General features: G+C 47.8%; 1 long non-coding RNA gene across 2 annotated transcripts; it reads left to right on the forward strand.

Annotated features, from left to right (window-relative positions):
* The first annotated feature begins 1,646 nt into the window (after positions 1-1,646).
* On the forward strand, positions 1,647-12,047 carry LOC111530919. 2 transcript variants are annotated; one of them, XR_002728055.1, is made up of 4 exons: positions 1,647-1,772; positions 4,427-4,597; positions 5,389-8,316; positions 11,442-12,047. It is a non-coding gene; the product is annotated as an uncharacterized LOC111530919 (long non-coding RNA). The 2 variants fall into 2 exon arrangements; XR_002728054.1 differs by lacking the exon at positions 11,442-12,047 and having other exon boundaries at positions 5,389-8,602.
* The last annotated feature ends 6,096 nt before the right edge of the window (positions 12,048-18,143 follow it).

Genomic DNA, 18,143 nt, shown 5'->3' on the forward strand with positions numbered 1-18,143 from the left:
TCTTGGCTCACTGCAATTTCCGCCTCCTGGGAAGAATCAAGAGATTCTCCTGCCTCAGCCTCCAGAGTAGCTGGGATTACAGGCACATGCCCCCACGCCCAGCTAGTTTTCCCATTTTTAGTAGAGTCGGGGTTTCACCATGTTGGTCAGGCTGGTCTCGAACTCCTGACTTCGAGTGATTCACCTGCCTCGCCCTCCCAAAGTGTTGGGATTACAGGCGTGAGCCACCCTGCCTGGCCACCTTTCAATGTTTTTAATGCACATATAATCAAATACAAATATAGGTACAGAGACATATTTGGCCTTTGGGTCACTGCTTAACAAGGGTGTAATAATTCTATCACTTTTCCAAATATTGCCTTTCTCATTCAGTAATACCCAATGGATATCCCTTGATGTCAGTGTTTTCGTAGATATACAACACACTATGATGCACATATTCTGTAAATTACTAAATTCCTCTTTAAGAAGAACACGATTGAGGTCATCTGTGGCCTAGAGATAAGTTACAGGACGAATAAGGCCATAGCAGCTCTGAATTTTCTTCCTTTTGGTTATGTGTATGTTTGTATATATTACTTTCCTCTACTCTTTTCTCCTATTGTTTTACATAATAATCACTGATGGTGGTTAACTGTACAATTTAGTTTTCAGATTTAGAACATTTGGGTGGGAGTTTGCTTGGACTCGAGAGGGACTTTACATCACACTGAGATGGACACAGCAACTAATGGCACTTTCGTCTCATGTTTCTGGATGAGAGCAATGTAATTGGTACAAATTACGGCTGCATCTTTTTTTTTTTTTTTTTTTTTTTTTTTTGAGATGGAGTCTTGCTGTGTCGCCCAGGCTGGAGTGCAGTGGCGCGATCTCGGCTCACTGCAAGCTCCGCCTCCCGGGTTTACGCCATTCTCCCGCCTCAGCCTCCGAGTAGCTGGGACTACAGGCGCCCACCACCTCGCCCGGCTAGTTTTTTGTATTTTTAGTAGAGACGGGGTTTCACCATGTTAGCCAGGATGGTCTTGATCTCCTGACCTCGTGATCCACCCGCCTTAGCCTCCCAAAGTGCTGGGAATACAGGCTTGAGCCACCGCGCCCGGCCTACGGCTGCATCTTATTGGGAACAAGCACGAAGGTGTTTTGTGTGGCAGTTCAAATATGGGTAAAGGGAATCGATTGAAGGCAGTAGGAGGACCCTGCCTACTGTTTACCTTAGTCTCTCGACTCACTGTCTATATTCTGTTCTGTAACGCTGGGGCTAACACTGCATTTCTCAGTCGAGTTTGTGTTGCTGTAACAGAATATCTGAGACTGGGAAATTTACAATGAACAGAAATTCATTTTCTTACCATTACAGAGACTGGGGAGTCCAAGACCAAGGCAACAGCATTTGGCGAGGGTCCTGTTGCTGTGTCCTTTAATGATAGAAGGCAGACAGGCTGAGAAGGGAGGCAGGGCACAGACAAGAGGTGTCAAACCTACCCTTTCATGACAACATTAATCCCACTCATGAGGTCAGAGTCCTCCTGGCCTAATCACCCTCAAAGTTTCCACCTCTTAATACTGTCACACTGGCAGCCCAATTTTAGCACAAGTTTGGGAGGGGCCAAACACTCAAAACCACAGCACTCTGCACACTGCACTTGCTTTTCCCTTGATAGCAGACTTCTTATTAGGTTCTGCCAGTGGGAGCTCCTAGGAGTTTGAAAGATGGAAATAGAGGAGCTACTTCTTCCTACTTTCCTGCTTCTGCCAGTTGGCTCCAGCCCCAGGTGAGTCCCACCCACGTCATGCTGAGCACCAGTGGCAAGGAACCCTGCTCTGAGCACTGCTTGCCGTAGGTTCCGGTAACCTTCCCTCTCTGTTTTTGCACCACCACCCCCAGCCATGGAGTGGCAGCTGCTTTAGTTCCTTATCTCTGGGTTGTTTCACCTCCCATTTTGCCCTTCCAGCCTTCCAGCACCTACGTAACCAATTCATCGGGTTCAACTCCCTCTGTTTGAATTACCAGTGCAGTTTTCACTTTCCTGTCTGGACCCCGACTGACACAAATCCCATCTCACACTGTGAATCTTACAGCCTGAGTGACGGAAGCCTACCTAACAAATATCTGACATCGCAACCGCAATCAGCGAGCTAAAAGTCAGTTAGCATGGTCCTCCAGGCTACAGACACAGTGAAAAGAGAATGCTTGTGCACACACTGTGACAAACAGTCCATGCCTTCTTAGCCCAGTACTGACTGCGGTGGAATTGCATTGCTGAGTGCTTACTGAACATCAGCTACCACCTGGCAGTTACATTCACATAGAGAATGTGAGTGTAGAAGCTCTATCATCCCTTCCTGCCTTCAAGGTGCTTTTCACAGGGGAGGTCAATATTCTCAATGTGGGACAGGTGCATTACAGAGTTATGTGCAAAGTAGCTGGGGAGGAAGAGGAAGAAAAGATTTACAACGTCTCTTCCCTGCACTCTCAGCACTCACCACCTGCCTGCATGCTATGCATTTGTTTACTGCAGTTAAAATATGAGCTCCATGAAGGAGCATGTTTTATCTGTTTCACTCACAAAACAATTCCCAGCACTGAGCAGAGCGACCAACACACGGTAGGTGCTGAATAAAAATGTTCAAATGAATTAAAGAAATTATCAAACAAGTGAACAAAAATATATGCTTGAAGAGGCTTTGTATAATATTAATACTATATCAATAAAGTGTGAACAATTTAAATAACAATATAGGATAGGGGCCGGGCACGATGGCTCACGCCTATAATGCCAGCACTTTGGGAGGCCGAGGTGAGTGGATCACCTGAAGTCAGGAGTTCGAGATCAGCCTGGCCAACACAGTGAAACCCCATCTCTAGTAAAAATACCAAAAATTAGCTGGGAATAGTGGCGGGCACCTGTAATCCCAGCTACTCAGGAGGCTGAGACAAGAGAATCGCTTGAACCTAGGAGGGAGAGGTTGCAGTGAGCCGAGATCGTGCCATTGCACTCCAGCCTGGGCAACAACAGAGAAACTCTGTCTCGAGAAAAAAATAAAAATAAAATAAAATAAATACACACACACACACACACGCATACACACATACACACACAGGACAGATTACACACCTTTGGAAATATTTTGAGCCATGCATCCATTAAAAATAAAACTCTGGGTGGCTCGGGCCTGTAATCCCAGTCTTTGGAAGGCTGAAACAAGTGGGTCCCTTGAACCCAAGAGTTTAAGATCAGCCTGGGCAACATGGTGAGGCCCTGATCTACAAAAAATAAAAAAATTGCCAGGCATAGTGGCATGCACCTGTAGTCCCAGCTACTCCAGTTACTCGGAAGGCTGAGGAGGGAAAAATCACTTGGACCTGGGAGGTCGAGGCTGCAACAAGCCAGGATTGAGCCACAGCACTTCAGTCTGGGCGACAGAGTGAGACCCTGTCTCAAAAATAAACAAATAAAAATAAATAAATAAATAAACAAAACTCTAACAATGTGCTTGTGCTCAAAGTTGTTCATGATGTAATACTTTCTTTGTTCTTTCTTTTTTTATTTTTGAGACAGGGTCTTGCTCTATAGCCCAGGCTGGAGTGCAATAGTGCCATCATCTCGGCTCGCTGCAACCTCTGCCTCCTGGGCTCAAGCAATTCTCATGCCTCAGCCTCCTGAGTAGCTGGGACTACAGACACATGCCACCATGCCTGGCAAATTTTTGCGTTTTTGATAGAGACAATGTTTCACCATGTTGCCCTGACTGGTCTGGAACTCATGAGCTCAAGTGATTTGCCCATCTTGGCCTCCCAAAATGTTAGGATTACAGTTGTGAGTGACTGTGCCGGCTGATGTAGCATTATTTATTTATTTGAGACACAGTCTCGCTCTGTCACCAGGCTGGAGTGCAGTGGCATGATCTCGGCTCACTGCAACCTCCGCCTCCCAGGTTTAAGCGATTCTCCTGCCTCAGCCTCCCGAGTAGCTGGGGCTACAGGCATCCGCCACCACATCCAGCTAATTTTTGTATTTTTAGTAGAGACAGGGTTTCACAGTATTGGCCAGAATGGTCTCAATCTCCTGACCTCGTAATCCGCCCGCTGCGGCCTCCCAAAGTGCTGGGATTACAGGCGTGAGCCACCATGCCCGGCCAGCATTATTAAGTAAAGAAAAAAGCTCACAACAAAAATCTGCTGTGCAAAGTTCATTCCTTTTTCCTAGGAACAGCACCCAAACTTGTTTCTAAGAACCACCTCTTTCCATCCTCACCACGTGGCTGAGGGGTTGCCTCCTCAGGAGTGTCCCCTGGCATAAGCCAGTCAGCACATCCCATCCAACTGGCCACATCTGTGGCCATGGCACCCAATTATGGAAAATAAGATTGTAAGAGAGTTTCCTGAGGCTTCTGTAAAAAAGAAAATGTTATTTTTCTTCTTAAGGAGTCACTCAGTAAGATCGTCTCTCTTGCCCCGAGTGGCACAGAATGATGACAGGTCACTTTGCTGCCATGTTTGGTGGAGATGCGGACAGTGGATCTGACAGCTCAGAGAGCAGAGTGAAGAGAAAGAGAAACCAACTCATTCAAACCACTTATTCACGTCTCCCCGAAGGTAACCCTGTTCTGGAGTTTCAGTTTGGTTAGCCTATGCATTCTATTACTGCTTGGGTCCAGACGAATTGAGTTTCCTGTCATTTGGGATTAAAGGAGTCTGGACTGATATGCAGAGCATGATTCCAACGTGGTTTTCTAAACATATTTTAAACATACAATCAAAATTTTAGAAGTATCATCAAAACCCACTATTTTCACCTACCAATCCACTCCTCAGTGCCCAGGCGTTTGCTTTTATTTCTCCAAGAAATAGCTCTGGTAGCCAATGAGATTGATTTATACACAAATGGAAAGAGAGTTTCCAGATAAATCCTGCAAGAGACAATAGTGGCTTGTGGCAGCATGGTTGTGGTGGATGCGTGAGAGAGAGTGATGGGGAGTGTGTAGAAAAGGTCAAAAAGAACGTTGAAGAAAAGGTTAACAGTGGTTGTCTTGGTTAGTATATTGCTTTGTTTTTCTTTTTACTTATTTGTATTTTCTAAGCTTTCTAGAATAAACTTGTATTTCTGGGTCATATTTCTGGGTCTCTGCCCTAGCTCACAGGATGGATATCAGTATTGACATGATATCAGTATAATTTTAATCTCAACCTAAGATAATACAGTACTCTGAGTTCCTAATTCTGTTTGCTTAAGATGCAAATTCTTAGAAGTTACAAGATGACACAGACTGGGGGGTTTGTTAAATAGACTGAACAAAGCAAGAGACACAGATTGGGGGGGTTTGCTAAATAGACTGAATGAAGCAAGAACCTAGACTCTTAATTCCAGGTTTTCTTTTCCACTCTAGCTTCGGACTTTACACCGAATTTTTATTAATGCAAACGTCTGAGCACACCAGAAAGAGTAAGAAGAACCATAGAGAAAGAAGCCTCCTCTAGAAGAATGGTAATATCTTCTACATCAGAAATAGCAGCATGTGGCCTCACTAGTACTACAGCACTTGCTAAAGTCATGAGGAAAGATCCCAAACTCTCTGCAGTTAGGCTTTGCAAGCTTCCTGGCGTTGGCCTCGTGTTTGGGGTGTACTAGGAGAGAGTGAGGGGTTCCAAGGGAAGGCCGGAGGTGCTGGCGGATCTCAGGCATCATAAATAACAATGAGAAAAACACGGATGTGCAGAAATCAATAAGCCGAGACTCACTCAGGAGGCTTTGAGAAGCCAGTCGGTGCCTATGGACCAGGCTGAACATCTGTCAGGCAAACAAAAAGCAAACTGAGAAGAACAAAGGCGAGAGGGATTATTTTCACTCAAGTTCTTCTTCAGGCTCAGCAGGTGACATCCAAGCTGCTTGGCCTTCCTTCCTTCAGACACTGAAACTCCACGGAGGGTATGCTGCCCAGCAAACCCCACACCAGCAACCCCAGCACAAAAGAAAGAGGAAGAAAACAAAACGCAGATGGAAAATTCAGGCAGAGCCACACCGTGGCCATGTCAAAGCTTCCCACGTCCTCGCTAATTTCCACAGAACCATTCTGCTTGAGTGGCAGAACCATTAATCTCCAAGGGGCGTGTAAGAGCAGTTAATTGAACTCTTACTCTCCTCCTTTTTCATTCTTAAGGCCAGAAGCTGGGGAAAAGGAGGAAAGCGGAGGAGCCACAGGTCTTTGCAAAACGAACAGAGCTCAGAGACAGCCAGATCCCAGGCACAGGGCGCAGCCATGAGTAACAAAAACGGTTCACAGTGGGGAAGCCACACTGTGCCATGTGCTGGCTTCTCTCACTGCCTTCAGTCTTCACCCAGCTGCTATGAGGCTACCCACAGCTTTGTGCACACTCAGGAGACAAGGTGTCCCTGGGGCTGGGAGTGGGGCTGCCCAAGTCTTCCCTGTTCAACAGTTGACAAAACCACTCAGGAATTAGCCCAAATTCCCACAGCTGGTATGTGCCTAGGTGATAGTGCATTACAAACCTACCAACAAAATTAAGATCACCAAATAACATTTATAAGGCGGCTTGGGGGTCAAGTTTTATGGGTTAAGTTTAGACATACCCAACACTATGATTTTTAAATATGTCCACAAATTCTTTGATATTCCTCTTTTCAAAAGGCAGAGTCTCCTTCCTTTCCCATAAGCGTGGCAGCGCTTCACACCTCACTTCGCACACACAGAACATGAAGCAACGAAGAGGTGTCACTTGTCATAAGAAAGCGTGTGTACCCTGCTCACTTCCTCGGGTCTCTTGCTCTGGGGGAGTCCAGTTGCCATGTGGTGAGGGCACTCAAGCAGCACTGTGGAGAGTCCTCGTGGTGAGGAGCCAAAACCCCCCACCCGGCAGCCAACACTCACTGGCCAGGCATGGGATTCAGCCATTTCAGAAGCAGATCTTCCAACCAGGTCGAGGTCAAGGTCAAGCCTTCAGACGACTTCAGCCGAGCTTCATGGCAGTGTTCTAAGACACCCCAAGCCCGAACTGCCCAGCAAAGCTACACTGACAGACTGTGTTAGAGGAAAACTGTTTAGCATTAAACCATTTAATTTGGGGGTAATTTGTCATGCATCAACAGATAGCTCAGACTTCCACCTTTATCTACCTTATGCCTAATATGAGATACCACAGTTGCCAAGGCTGAAATGTAACGTAAATGCCCTATCCCTTTCGGTGAAACTGGAGATTGGCAGGCACTGTGGAACGACAAAGCTGAGAAAGCTGTTCCTCTAACTCATGTTGCTCTCCCAGGGCACAGCTGGACTGCACTTCTCAGCCCCCTTGCAGCTGGGTGCAAGGGGACTGAGGTGCCATCAGTGGAATATGGGTCAAAGCGGTTATCCTGCTTCCAAGCCTGACTCATAAAACCTTCCCTGGTGGCTGCTATAAACCGAATGCGCCCCAGAATTCCCATGTTGAAGGCCTAATCCCCAGTGTGACCATGTTTGGAGACAGGGCTTTGAGGAGGTAAAGTTAAGTGAGGTCATGAGAACAGGGCCCTGAGCCATAGGCTTGGTGACCTTACCAGAAGAGGAAGAGAAGTCTTTCTCATTCCACATGAACACACCAAGGAAAGGCCAAGTGAGGACACAGCAAGAAGGCAGCCATCTGCAGCTCAAGGAGAGAGCCCTCCCCAGAGCCTGACCCTGCTGATGCTTTGATCTCAGACTTCCAGCCTCCAGAACTGGGAGAAAATAAACTCCTGCCGTTTAAGTCACCCAGTCTATGGTATTTTGTTACGGCAGCCTGAGCAAACTAAGGCAGATTCTCCATGTTCCCTCTTTTCCCATCTGCGTGCTGGATATTGAGACTCTGGGCAACCTTGGAAATCACACGTGGAAGGTGGCAGAACCCCGTCGGCTTGGGTGCCTGAATGTCTCCATGGAGCGGAGACCTCACACCACTGCTGTAACCGCTCCTCAGGGTCACCTACCGTGAGCTTCACAAGAAAGAAACTTCTACTGTGTTTTGCCACTGAAAGTTCAGGCTTGTTGGTTATGGCAGCTAGTATTCTATAACTAATACCTGTTACATTCATTGTGTTAATTGTATCAGAGTTTCTTTGTATGTTTGCTAACATTAGGGAATCCCTATTTTATTATTTCACGAACCTGTAGTTTCAACTCCCGCGGACTGACTCAGAAAACAATGACATACAACTGCCTGTGGTGAGGGCCGGTTTCTTGTTCAGGATCGTGCATTCCAGTGCCTATATGAGCCCAGGGCTGTGGTTTTGGGGGTGCCTGTTTGACTCTAATGGATGCCGTCAGACAACTCTTGTTCACAGGGTGAGAAATCTTCACTTTTCAGTGAAATCTTTGAATGCTGGGTTAGAAACAAGGCACATGCAGGGTTGTGTAGTAATGCTAGGATACTAGGTATTCTAGTAATGTTTGCTATGCTTTCTCTCTTTCTGAAAGATGTTAATCTCCTTCTACATCCGGGGCACATTAACACAGTGTACAACATTCCCAAGGGGAATAAAACTTTCTTTCCCCTGTCATTGGGAAAGCCACATTTTCCCATAGAATTCAGCATAGTGTTTGCTTACATGGATTCTGGTGGTTACCATTTCCTAATCCCTAACCTGCAGGTCAAAACTGCAGGTGCATACAAATGCATTACTTGACTTACGTGCCTCAGTTTTCTTTTCTTTTTTTTTTTTTTGAGACAGAGTTTCACTCTGTCACTCAGGCTGGAGTGCAGTGGCACCATTTCAGCTCACTGCAACCTCCACCTCCCAGGTTCAAGCAATTTTCCTGCCTCAGCCTCCCAAGTAGCTGGGATTACAGGTACACCACCACGCCCGGCTAATTTTTGTATTTTTAGTAGAGATGGGGTTCGCCATGTTGGCCAGGCTGGTCTGGAACTCCAGACCTCAGGTGATCCGCCCACCTTGGCCTCCAAAGTGCTGGGATTACAGGCCTGAGCCACCGCGCCTGGTCAGTTTTCTCATCTATACAGTGGGCTTAACGATAGTATCTACCTCGAAGGAGTGTTGTGAAGATTGGGCTGGATAATATGTGTCAATCATGGATCACAGTGACCAGTGTACAACATCAGTAAGTCATGACTATTAATGTTACGAGGACCGGGAGGAGGTGGGGAGGAGAGGAAGGTGAGGAGGATGGTGGACATGTGAGCATGAGGACCAGGAGGTGGGGAGGAGAGGAGGAGAGCAGGTCAAGAGGTGAGGAGCGGGGAGGAGAGGAAGGTGTGGAGGATGGTGACATGTGAGCATGAGGCTCCAGGATCTCAGAATCCCTGAAGGCAGATTTGCAGCTGCTCCTCTTCCTCACACCTGCCAATCACCATGTCCTGCAGATCTGCCTCCTAAGCACCTCTCAATTCACCACCCTGCTGCAGCACAACTCTCTTTCTAATATTTACGTATTTATTTATTTATGTATTTATTTTGAGACAGGGTCTGACTGTGTTTTCCAGGCTGCAGTGCAGTGGCACCATCTTGGCTCACTGCAACCTCCGTTTCCCTGGTTTAAGTGATTCTCCTGCCCCAGCCTTCTGAGTAGCTGAGATTACAGGCATGTGCCACCACGCTTGGCTAATTTTTATATTTTTAGTAGCCACGGGGTCTCACCATGTTGGCCAGGCTGGTCTCGAACTCCTGACCTCTAGTGATCCACCCGCCCTGGCCTCCTGAAGTGCTAGGATTACAGGCGTGAACCACCGTGCCCAGCCTCTTTTTTAGAACCCAGCCTTGGCTGTGACTTGGTCTCTCTTCCTCCAGTTGAACTCGAACAACTGCTGGAATGACTGATCAAAATCCCAAGTCTCACCACTCACCCCCTACTTAAAATGCTTGGTTGGCTTCCTGAAGCCTTCAGAATGAAGTCCAGGGCTCTCCATCTGCCCTCTCCTCATTCTCCTTTGCAAAATGTTACTGATCTTCCTATAGCTAGGGGAGCTTCCAGCTGCCACAACAAGGCCACGTGCACTGCTGGGCATAGAGGTTGCCAGACGGCTGTTCCTGCCTCCTGCTCTTTTAGCCTGTCCTGCTGAGCCCTCAGATCTGGTGTGCCCGGGTTCTTTATGGCTCATCTCTCTTCCCCAGAAATTTCACCCAGACCCATGCTTTCAATCTATAACAATTCAGCACCTAAATGACTGTTTTCAGTCTGTTAATCTGCCATTTACTTCCTCATTCATTTATTAAATAAATCACCAAAGATTCATGGGGTTTTTTGCATAGCAGGAAAGAAAGGGTAGGAAAAAATGGCCACATATAAAGTACTGGAGAGTCTAATGAAGAGATCAGAACAAGCACAGAAGCAACAACAGAAAGACTAAATGCCATAAGCAAGATAGAAACAAGATCTGTGGAAGCTGGAAGAAGGCAGAAATGGTTTTATCAGTAGTATCAGGAAAGGTTTCTTGAAGAGGGAATTTCATTCACTCAGCACAAATTTTGTGGGCACAGACTATGTCGCAGGCACACAGGCATTTAGGAGGGACCCAAAGGGGGAACAGAATTTTGACTGCGCTGGAGGAACTACAGAGGAGTGGGGAAAGGAGGCGTGGAGGGCTGAGGGGATAAGAGGTAAAGGCAACCGGCAGAGTGAATTGGTTTTGTCTTCTGACAATAGGGCCCTGGTTGTCCTCTCAAAAACTACTGCTTCCTCTTCACATAACCGGGGAAAACTGACCTTTACTCCCAGCTCCAGGGCTGGGTCCTCAGCGGCTTCAGTCAGTCAGCATTTCCCATCTTCCTGATGAGAGCAGTTACTTCAAGGACAGGCTCGTGGCCCAGTTAGAATCAATGACGTCAGAGTACACGAGAGGCAAATACACAAGGCAAACCAGATAAATGAAGGAAAACTTGGATTCAGTGACTGGACCAAGTCTCGCCTGAAGTCCCTTTACTGTTTAAGCCATTTTTAGTTGGGTTTTTCTTTACCCGTAACCTACAAAGTCCTGTAGACGCAGTGAATAAAGATGTTGAGGCAGGAAAGCAGGGGAAGTCCAAGAAACTACAGATTGTTCTAGAAGTTAAGCAAGCAACAGGAGATACATCTGCAAAGATAGATTTTTTTAATCATTGTAATAACTCTTTAAATGTAACAATAGCAGCTGTTATTTATAATGACCACTTATTTCATGTCAGGTACTCTTTTAGGTTGTATATGTTAATTGATTTACTTAGTCCAGTGAAATAGATGCCAGCATTATCCCTCCTTTTTAACAGATGTGGAAACTGAGGCACTGGATAGACTGACTTATCCAAGGTGGCAGTTGCTGGATGACAAAGCCAAGATTCACACCCTGTCATCTTACTTCAGAGCCTGAACTCTGAAACATCATGCTGTTGTTTGTAGTTTTCAGTGAACCGTAAGAAGCTAAAAGATCTGTAATCTTACAAGCTTTGGGGTCAGATTCAACTTCTTCCACTTTCTAGGCAGCGTGACTTTGGAGAAGAATTGAACCTCTCTGAGTCCCGGGTTCTCCATCTATGTGACGAAGCGGAGGTGCTGTCCGAAATGAACTAACGCACTGAAGGAGCCTAGCACCACCATGAGCTCACAGGCAGGCTCCTTTGCCTTCTCCTGTTCCTGCCTCCTGCTGTGCCAGCTCATTGTCCTGGACTCTGGCCGGCTGGGTTAACATGAAGCTCCTTTCTTACCTTTGTTGACCTACTGTGGCTAACAAAACCCAGTTGCAGACCCAGGAGGAGCAAGAAGCACTTTCCTTTTATGTCTGCGGCCCGCAGTAATCCTCCTCCCAGAGTCTCCCAGAGAGGAGAGACTGTCGGCTGTGCCCCTCCCCTTAAGCCCACTGCTCTGCTTGGCTCTTGCTTGAGACATATGGCAGGGGCTTTGTCTTCAAATATGTCTGCTTTCAAGTTGAATACAACCATTGTCTGGGCCTGGGCCCTCCAGGAATTTACTGATGAGGGCAGGTTGATGACGGCACAGAATTTCAGTTGAAAGTTTCCAGTTGGCTGGTTGTCAGCAGCTGAGATGGCCAGGGAGCTGACCTGGGCTGAGATTCCCAAACTGCCCCCCCACCTTTTTTTTTTTTTTTTTTTTTGGGACAGAGTCTTGCTTTGTCACCCAGGCTGGAGTGCAGTGGCTGGATCTCTGCTCACTGCAACCTCCACCTCCCGGGTTCAAGAGATTCTCCTGCCTCAGCCTCCCAAGTAGCTGGGACTACAGGCACCTGCCACACCCGGCTAATTTTTGTCTATTTAGTAGAGACAGGGTTTCACCATTTTAGCCAGGCTGGTCTTGAACTCCTGACCTCAGGTGATCTGCCCACCTCGGCCTCCCAAAGTGCTGGGATTATAGGTGTGAGCCACCGCACCTGGCCTGGCCTGAACTGCCCCTCTTGTGAGGAAGGTCCTCGACACTGTCCCCCACCTAGTCTGAGGACCCTCTTGGACACTTGGAGGCCCGGGGCATGGCTGCAAGGCTGGGGAGTGGAGTTGGGGTAGCCCATGGCTAACATGCGTGAACAGAATGAAGGGAGTAGCAAAGCAGGCAGGACCCACTGCATGGCTGCCCCAGGGCCAGAGTGACCAGGGCACCCCAGGTGAAACAGAGTGGAATCTGACTGCAGGCCTTCCTCTAACTTTTTGCTCTCAAATAATCTTTGAGATTTACAGAGTAGTTGCAAAGATAGTACAGAGTTGCTATATATCCTTCATCCAGCTTAGCTATTGTCAAAATTCTGTGTAACCTGGGTACATGTACCAAAACTAAGAATTAACATTGGTTCTGTGAGTCCATAGGCGGTAATTAATAAACAAATAAATAAAATTAAAATAAATAAAAATTAGCATAGACACGTGTCAAAACTAAGAATGAACACTGGCATATGTATCAAAACCAAGAATGAACATTGGCACGTGTATCAAAACTAAGAGTTTATGTTGACATTTGTATCAAAACTAAGAATTAACATTAGCACATGTATCAAAACTAGCAGTGAACACTGGCACACCACTACTAAGCTCCAGACCATATTCAGATTTCACCCGCTCTTCTGCCCGGGGACGCATCCAGGACCCCACACCGCATTTGGGTGTGATGCCTTCTCAGGCACTCTGGTCTGTGACCGTTCCTCAGGCTTTCCTTGAATGTCCCGTGAAGTGGGTTTGTCTGCTGTTTCCTCATGATTACACTGAGGTTGTTGGCTTTGGGGAAGAACGTGAGCTGCCTTAGGGCAATGTGGCTTGGGGGACGTTAGCCTTCATCTCCTGGTTGAGGTGGGTCTGCCAGGTTTCTCCAATGTAAGTAACTAGTTTTTCTATTTAACACTCTGTTCTAAAGCCTCTACATCCAGCCCACACTCAGGGTTGGCGTAGGGAGGGAGCAGGGAAGGACTCACATGTATTGTTTGGAGGGCAGAGGCTTTTGAAAGCAGAAGATGTCTGTTTTGGGTGCCCTAGCTCAGACCAGTGCTTTAGAGAGTTTCCATGAGGCCAGGGCCCTTCTGTGGGCTCAAGTTTCTTCAGAACAGCCAAATGTGAACTTTAGAATCCTGATTTGAGCACTGCAGTGCCCCCAGAGAGCTAATGAGAGACGGACAGAGAAGGTACAGCACGTGGAGCCAGCCCCCAGCCCCGGAGGGTGAGTGGAAAAGCCTGCTCTCCAAAGCACCTCCCCTGCGGGGCCTGGCTAACACAGGCCCTCGACCCACTCCAGACCCCTCCCTGTTGGCATTCCCTGAACTGTCCCTGACCATCAACCCCTCAGGAAAGTGGCCCTTCCCTGTAAGACCCAAAGACCGCTGCCTGACACGAAGGCCTTCCAGGAATCCTCCTGGCCTGTAGGCCCTTGAGATCCCCACTGGATCCTCCCTTTCTCTCCTGTTTGGTTTTCTGACTAAGCTTATCTCTCAGTTGTGGAACTGCAGTGCACATAAGACACACCCCTCCCTAATTGGGAATGCAGCTTCACACCCAGAGTGGGTTCTCCGGGGTGAGATGAGGGTCCTGATGACAGAGGGGTCTGAAACCCTTAACCAGGAGGGTTTTCTTCTGGCCTCTTGGTATTATATTTGTCTCCTCAGTCACACCCCCCTGCCCATGCTGTTTCTGACTCTCCCTGCCCCAGTGGTTCTAGTTCTGGTCTCGGACGACTCCCCACTGTCTGCTCACTGATGGAGCCGGTTGCCTCACTTCCTGCCTGTGGTTCCTGGTGTTGCTTTGTCTTCTCAGGCACTTCTATGACCAAATCAACAAGTCTCCCTCAAAAACCATGTGGTGTGAGCAGCTGAGGCTGAGACAAGAGGTCACCTGCTCCATGTCACATGGCCATGTAGCCCCAGTGCACAGACAGGAGAGCTGGACCCACGCATTCACTCCGCAAGCATGTACTGAACTAAATGCCAGGCTCCCATCTACTAGACTAGAAGAGAGAACGTCCGGCCCAAAAAGAACAAGTCCATAAACAACAAGCAGGCATTGCCAAAGCAGAGCAGTACTGACCTCTCTGAGGAACTGTCATTTGCCAGAGCCAACGGGAATGAGAGGCATGTCCCACAGCCATCAGGAGAGGGAAATGAGTATGTCCTGCAGCCATCAGGGGAAGAAAAAGAGGGGCATGCACTGCAGCCATCAGGGGAAGGAAATGATAGGCATGTCCTGCAGCCATCATGGGAAGGAAATGAGAAACAGGTCCTGCAGTCATCTGGGGAAGGAAATAAGAGACACGTTCTGCAGCCATCAAGGGAACAAAATGAGGGATGTGTTCTGCACCCATCAGGGGAAGGAAATGAGAGGCATATCCGGCAGCCATCAGGGGAAGGAAATGAGGGACGTGTACTGTAGCCATCAGGGGAAGGGAATGAGGAACATGTACTGTAGCCATCAGGGGAAGGAAAGGAGGGACATGTCCCACAGTCATCAGGGGAAGGAAATGAGGGACATGTTCTGCAGCCATCAGAAGGGAATGAGGAGCATGTCCTCCAGCTGTCAGGGGAAGGAAATGAGGAACATGTTCTGCTACCACCAGGGGATGAAAATGAAGGACATGTCCCGCAGCCATCAGGGAAAGGAAATGAGGAACATGTACTGCAGCCATCAGGGGAAGGAAAGGAGGGACATGTACTGCAGCCATCAGGGGAAGGAAATGAAGGGCATGTCTTCCAGCTGTCAGAGGAAAGAAATGAGGGACATGTTCTGCAGCCATCAGGGGAAGGAAATGAGAAGCATGTCCCGCAGCCATCAGGGAAAAGAAATGAGGGATATGTTCCACAGCCATCTGGGGATGGAAATGAGGGGCATGTCCCACAGCCGCCAGGAGAAGGAAATGAGGGGCATGTCTCACAGTCATCAGGGGATGGAAATGAGGGGCATGTACTGCAGCTATCTGGGTAAAAGAATGAGGGGCACATCTGGCAGCCATCTGGGGGAAAGGGATAGGATATGTCCTGCAGCCATCTGGGAAAAAGAATAAGAAGCATGTCCTGCAACCAACTTGGGATGGGAATGAGTATATCGTGCAGCCATCAGAGAAGGGAATGAAGGTCACATCCTGAAGCCATCTGGGAAAGGGAATGAAGGGCATGCCCCACAGCAATGAGGGGTACATCCTGCAGCCATTGGGGCACAGAAATGAGGGGGCATGTCCTGCACCCATTAAGGGAAGAGAATCAGTGGCATGTCCTGCTCCCACTAGGGGAAGGGAATGATGGGTACATCCTGCAGCCATCAGGGGAAAGGAATAATGGACATGTCCTGCATCCATCATGAGAAGGAACTGATGGGCATGTCCTGCACCAATCAGGGGAAGGGAATGGTGGGCACAACCTGCACCCATTGAGGCAAGGGAATGAGTAGCATGTCCTGCCTCCACTAGGGGAAGCGAACAATGGCCCCATCCTGCAGCCATCGGGAGAAGGGACTGACCGGTATGTCTCACACCCATCAGGAAAAGGGAATGATGGGCACATTGTGACCCCATTAGGGAAGGGGAATGAGTGGTATGTTCTACACCTATCAGGGGAAGGGAATGAGGGGTACACCCTGCAGCTGTCTGGAGAAGGAAATTAAATGCAAGTCCTGCAGCCACCTGGGAAGGGGAGTAGGAGTGAGTCCTAGGTCACCAAACAGCAGGCCCATCAAGCTTGTCCAGCTCCCTCCCAGTCTTCCAAGCAAGCCACAGAAGCTGGTGCCCCACAGGCCCATGGAGTCCCCAGGGAGGACCTCTGCTGATCTAGAAGGCGGCTTCCTGCCTGCTGAGTGGGAACCCAAGGCTGCCCTTCTTGGTCAGGCTCTCTGAGCACCTGCCTCATTTACAAGAGCACCAGGGAAAAGCAGAGCAGGAAGCACGAGAGACCAGCAAGTGCTCTGGACAGCAGGTAAGGTTTTCTTCGGATCTCATGAAGCTTAATGGAAAAGCAAACACTTTGAAATTATTTTCTAACCCACACACACCACAGCAAGGGAACACACTGGCTTCTACAGGTGTCTAGCTGGTGTGGCTTCCTGAGATACGGCACCAACCTCACAACCCACTGGAGAATATTCAGAGGCCCCTGAAGGAGAGGGAGCAAGATCCTTTCTGCTGTTACGCTTAAACCTCTTTTCCCTCACCCTCATTGCACCGTGTCTGTGAACATCTGATCACCAGGAAAATATGGCCCTGGATTAAGCCTAGTGGTTAAATTCTTTAGGCATTTTTTCCCATTTAAAATAATTAACTCCATTAAAGAATCTGAGAAACAATACAGAGTTCTGGACTGTGGCCTGCGGAGGATGAAAGAAATGAAGGTTCCTTCTACTGGGGAGGCTTTTGGAGACTTTACCCTGAAATTAGAAGATACCGAATATCTGGAAGGAAGACCCTAAGGCTCCAGCATTCTGCATGCTGATGGCTGTTGTGTTAGGATGTTTTTTTCTGCTCACTTCCTTTTGTTTCTGGAGGTTTGTGTGCCCTGTGGCCCTGGGATCAGTGACGGAACACATCTCTGGAGTTTCCAGGTTCTTCTCTAACCATCCTTAGCTTTACTGAGCCAGGGACACGGAGGACAAGGCGATGGGAGCAGGAAGCTCATCTGTGCACGTTCACTTCTTGCCCAGTGAAGGCCAAAAAGCAAAGTTTAGCCCCACACTGATGTGAGGAAATCTAATTTCGCCCACAAAGAGCCACGGCCAGCTGACAGGTCAGGGAGGGTCTGTCTTGCTGTGCACGGAGGATCCTGCCAGAGGCGTCCGGCTGAGGTTGTCTCTCTTCAGTGACGTGATCAGACACCCAAGGATTCAGGGAAGGGTGCCAGGCCCTGCTGCCCCATTTGGCTGATGCCTGACGTCTTCACGATGAGGCTGGCATGCGGCCAGCAAAGAGCACTCGGGGACATAAGTCATAAGAGAGCAGCATGCATCTACGTTGACAGGACCGGAGCACTCTGCTCCTCCCAGTCTCTTCAGGTTTAAAAGGATCTCTTCCCATTAAAGTCTTACTTAAGTCTAGACTTTAGTCTAAACTTATCTATAAAGATTTTAAAGGTTTGTTTAAAGTATAGATAAAGTGTAACTGTAAGCCCATGGGACCTGCTGCTGGAGAGGGGAATGGAATGGAGATTCTCACAAATGAGAACCAACTCTGGGTCACGGAGCTCCCACCACAGTGGCTCTGAGCCCACTCTCTAGACTGACAGCAGCAGGAGGAGGCAATACTGGAAGAGGAAAAGCGGAGGAAAGAGCTCCTCACTCAGTAGCGATACAACAATACTGAAGGCATTATTTGTACGTCAATTGAAAAGAATAGGAAAAGGAGACTGACCAGTTGCTTAAATTCAATAGTTTTCTATGCTGTGGCACACCAGAAAATATCCCAGATGAATTAAAAGACTCACTTTTTAAAACCTAGTGAAAACAGAGAAGTATACTTTATTAGCATAGTTTGAAGAAAGCCTTCAACCTATATTACTAAAATATAGAAGAAACAAACCCAGGAGTCACAAAGGAAAATACTGGCAGACTTCATCACACACACACTTAAAACCACCCTATGAGAAAAGCAAACATAAATGAAGCTTTTTTTAAGGTGTCTACTGGAATAAAATACTTGCAAAGTATTTAAGAGGTTAAAAATTAATATGAATAATTTATAAATGAATTCTTCAAACTGTTAAGAAAAAGACAACTCAATAG

This window comes from Piliocolobus tephrosceles, chromosome 5 (assembly GCF_002776525.5).
Source record: "Piliocolobus tephrosceles isolate RC106 chromosome 5, ASM277652v3, whole genome shotgun sequence".
NCBI classification, from domain to species: Eukaryota; Metazoa; Chordata; class Mammalia; order Primates; family Cercopithecidae; genus Piliocolobus; species Piliocolobus tephrosceles.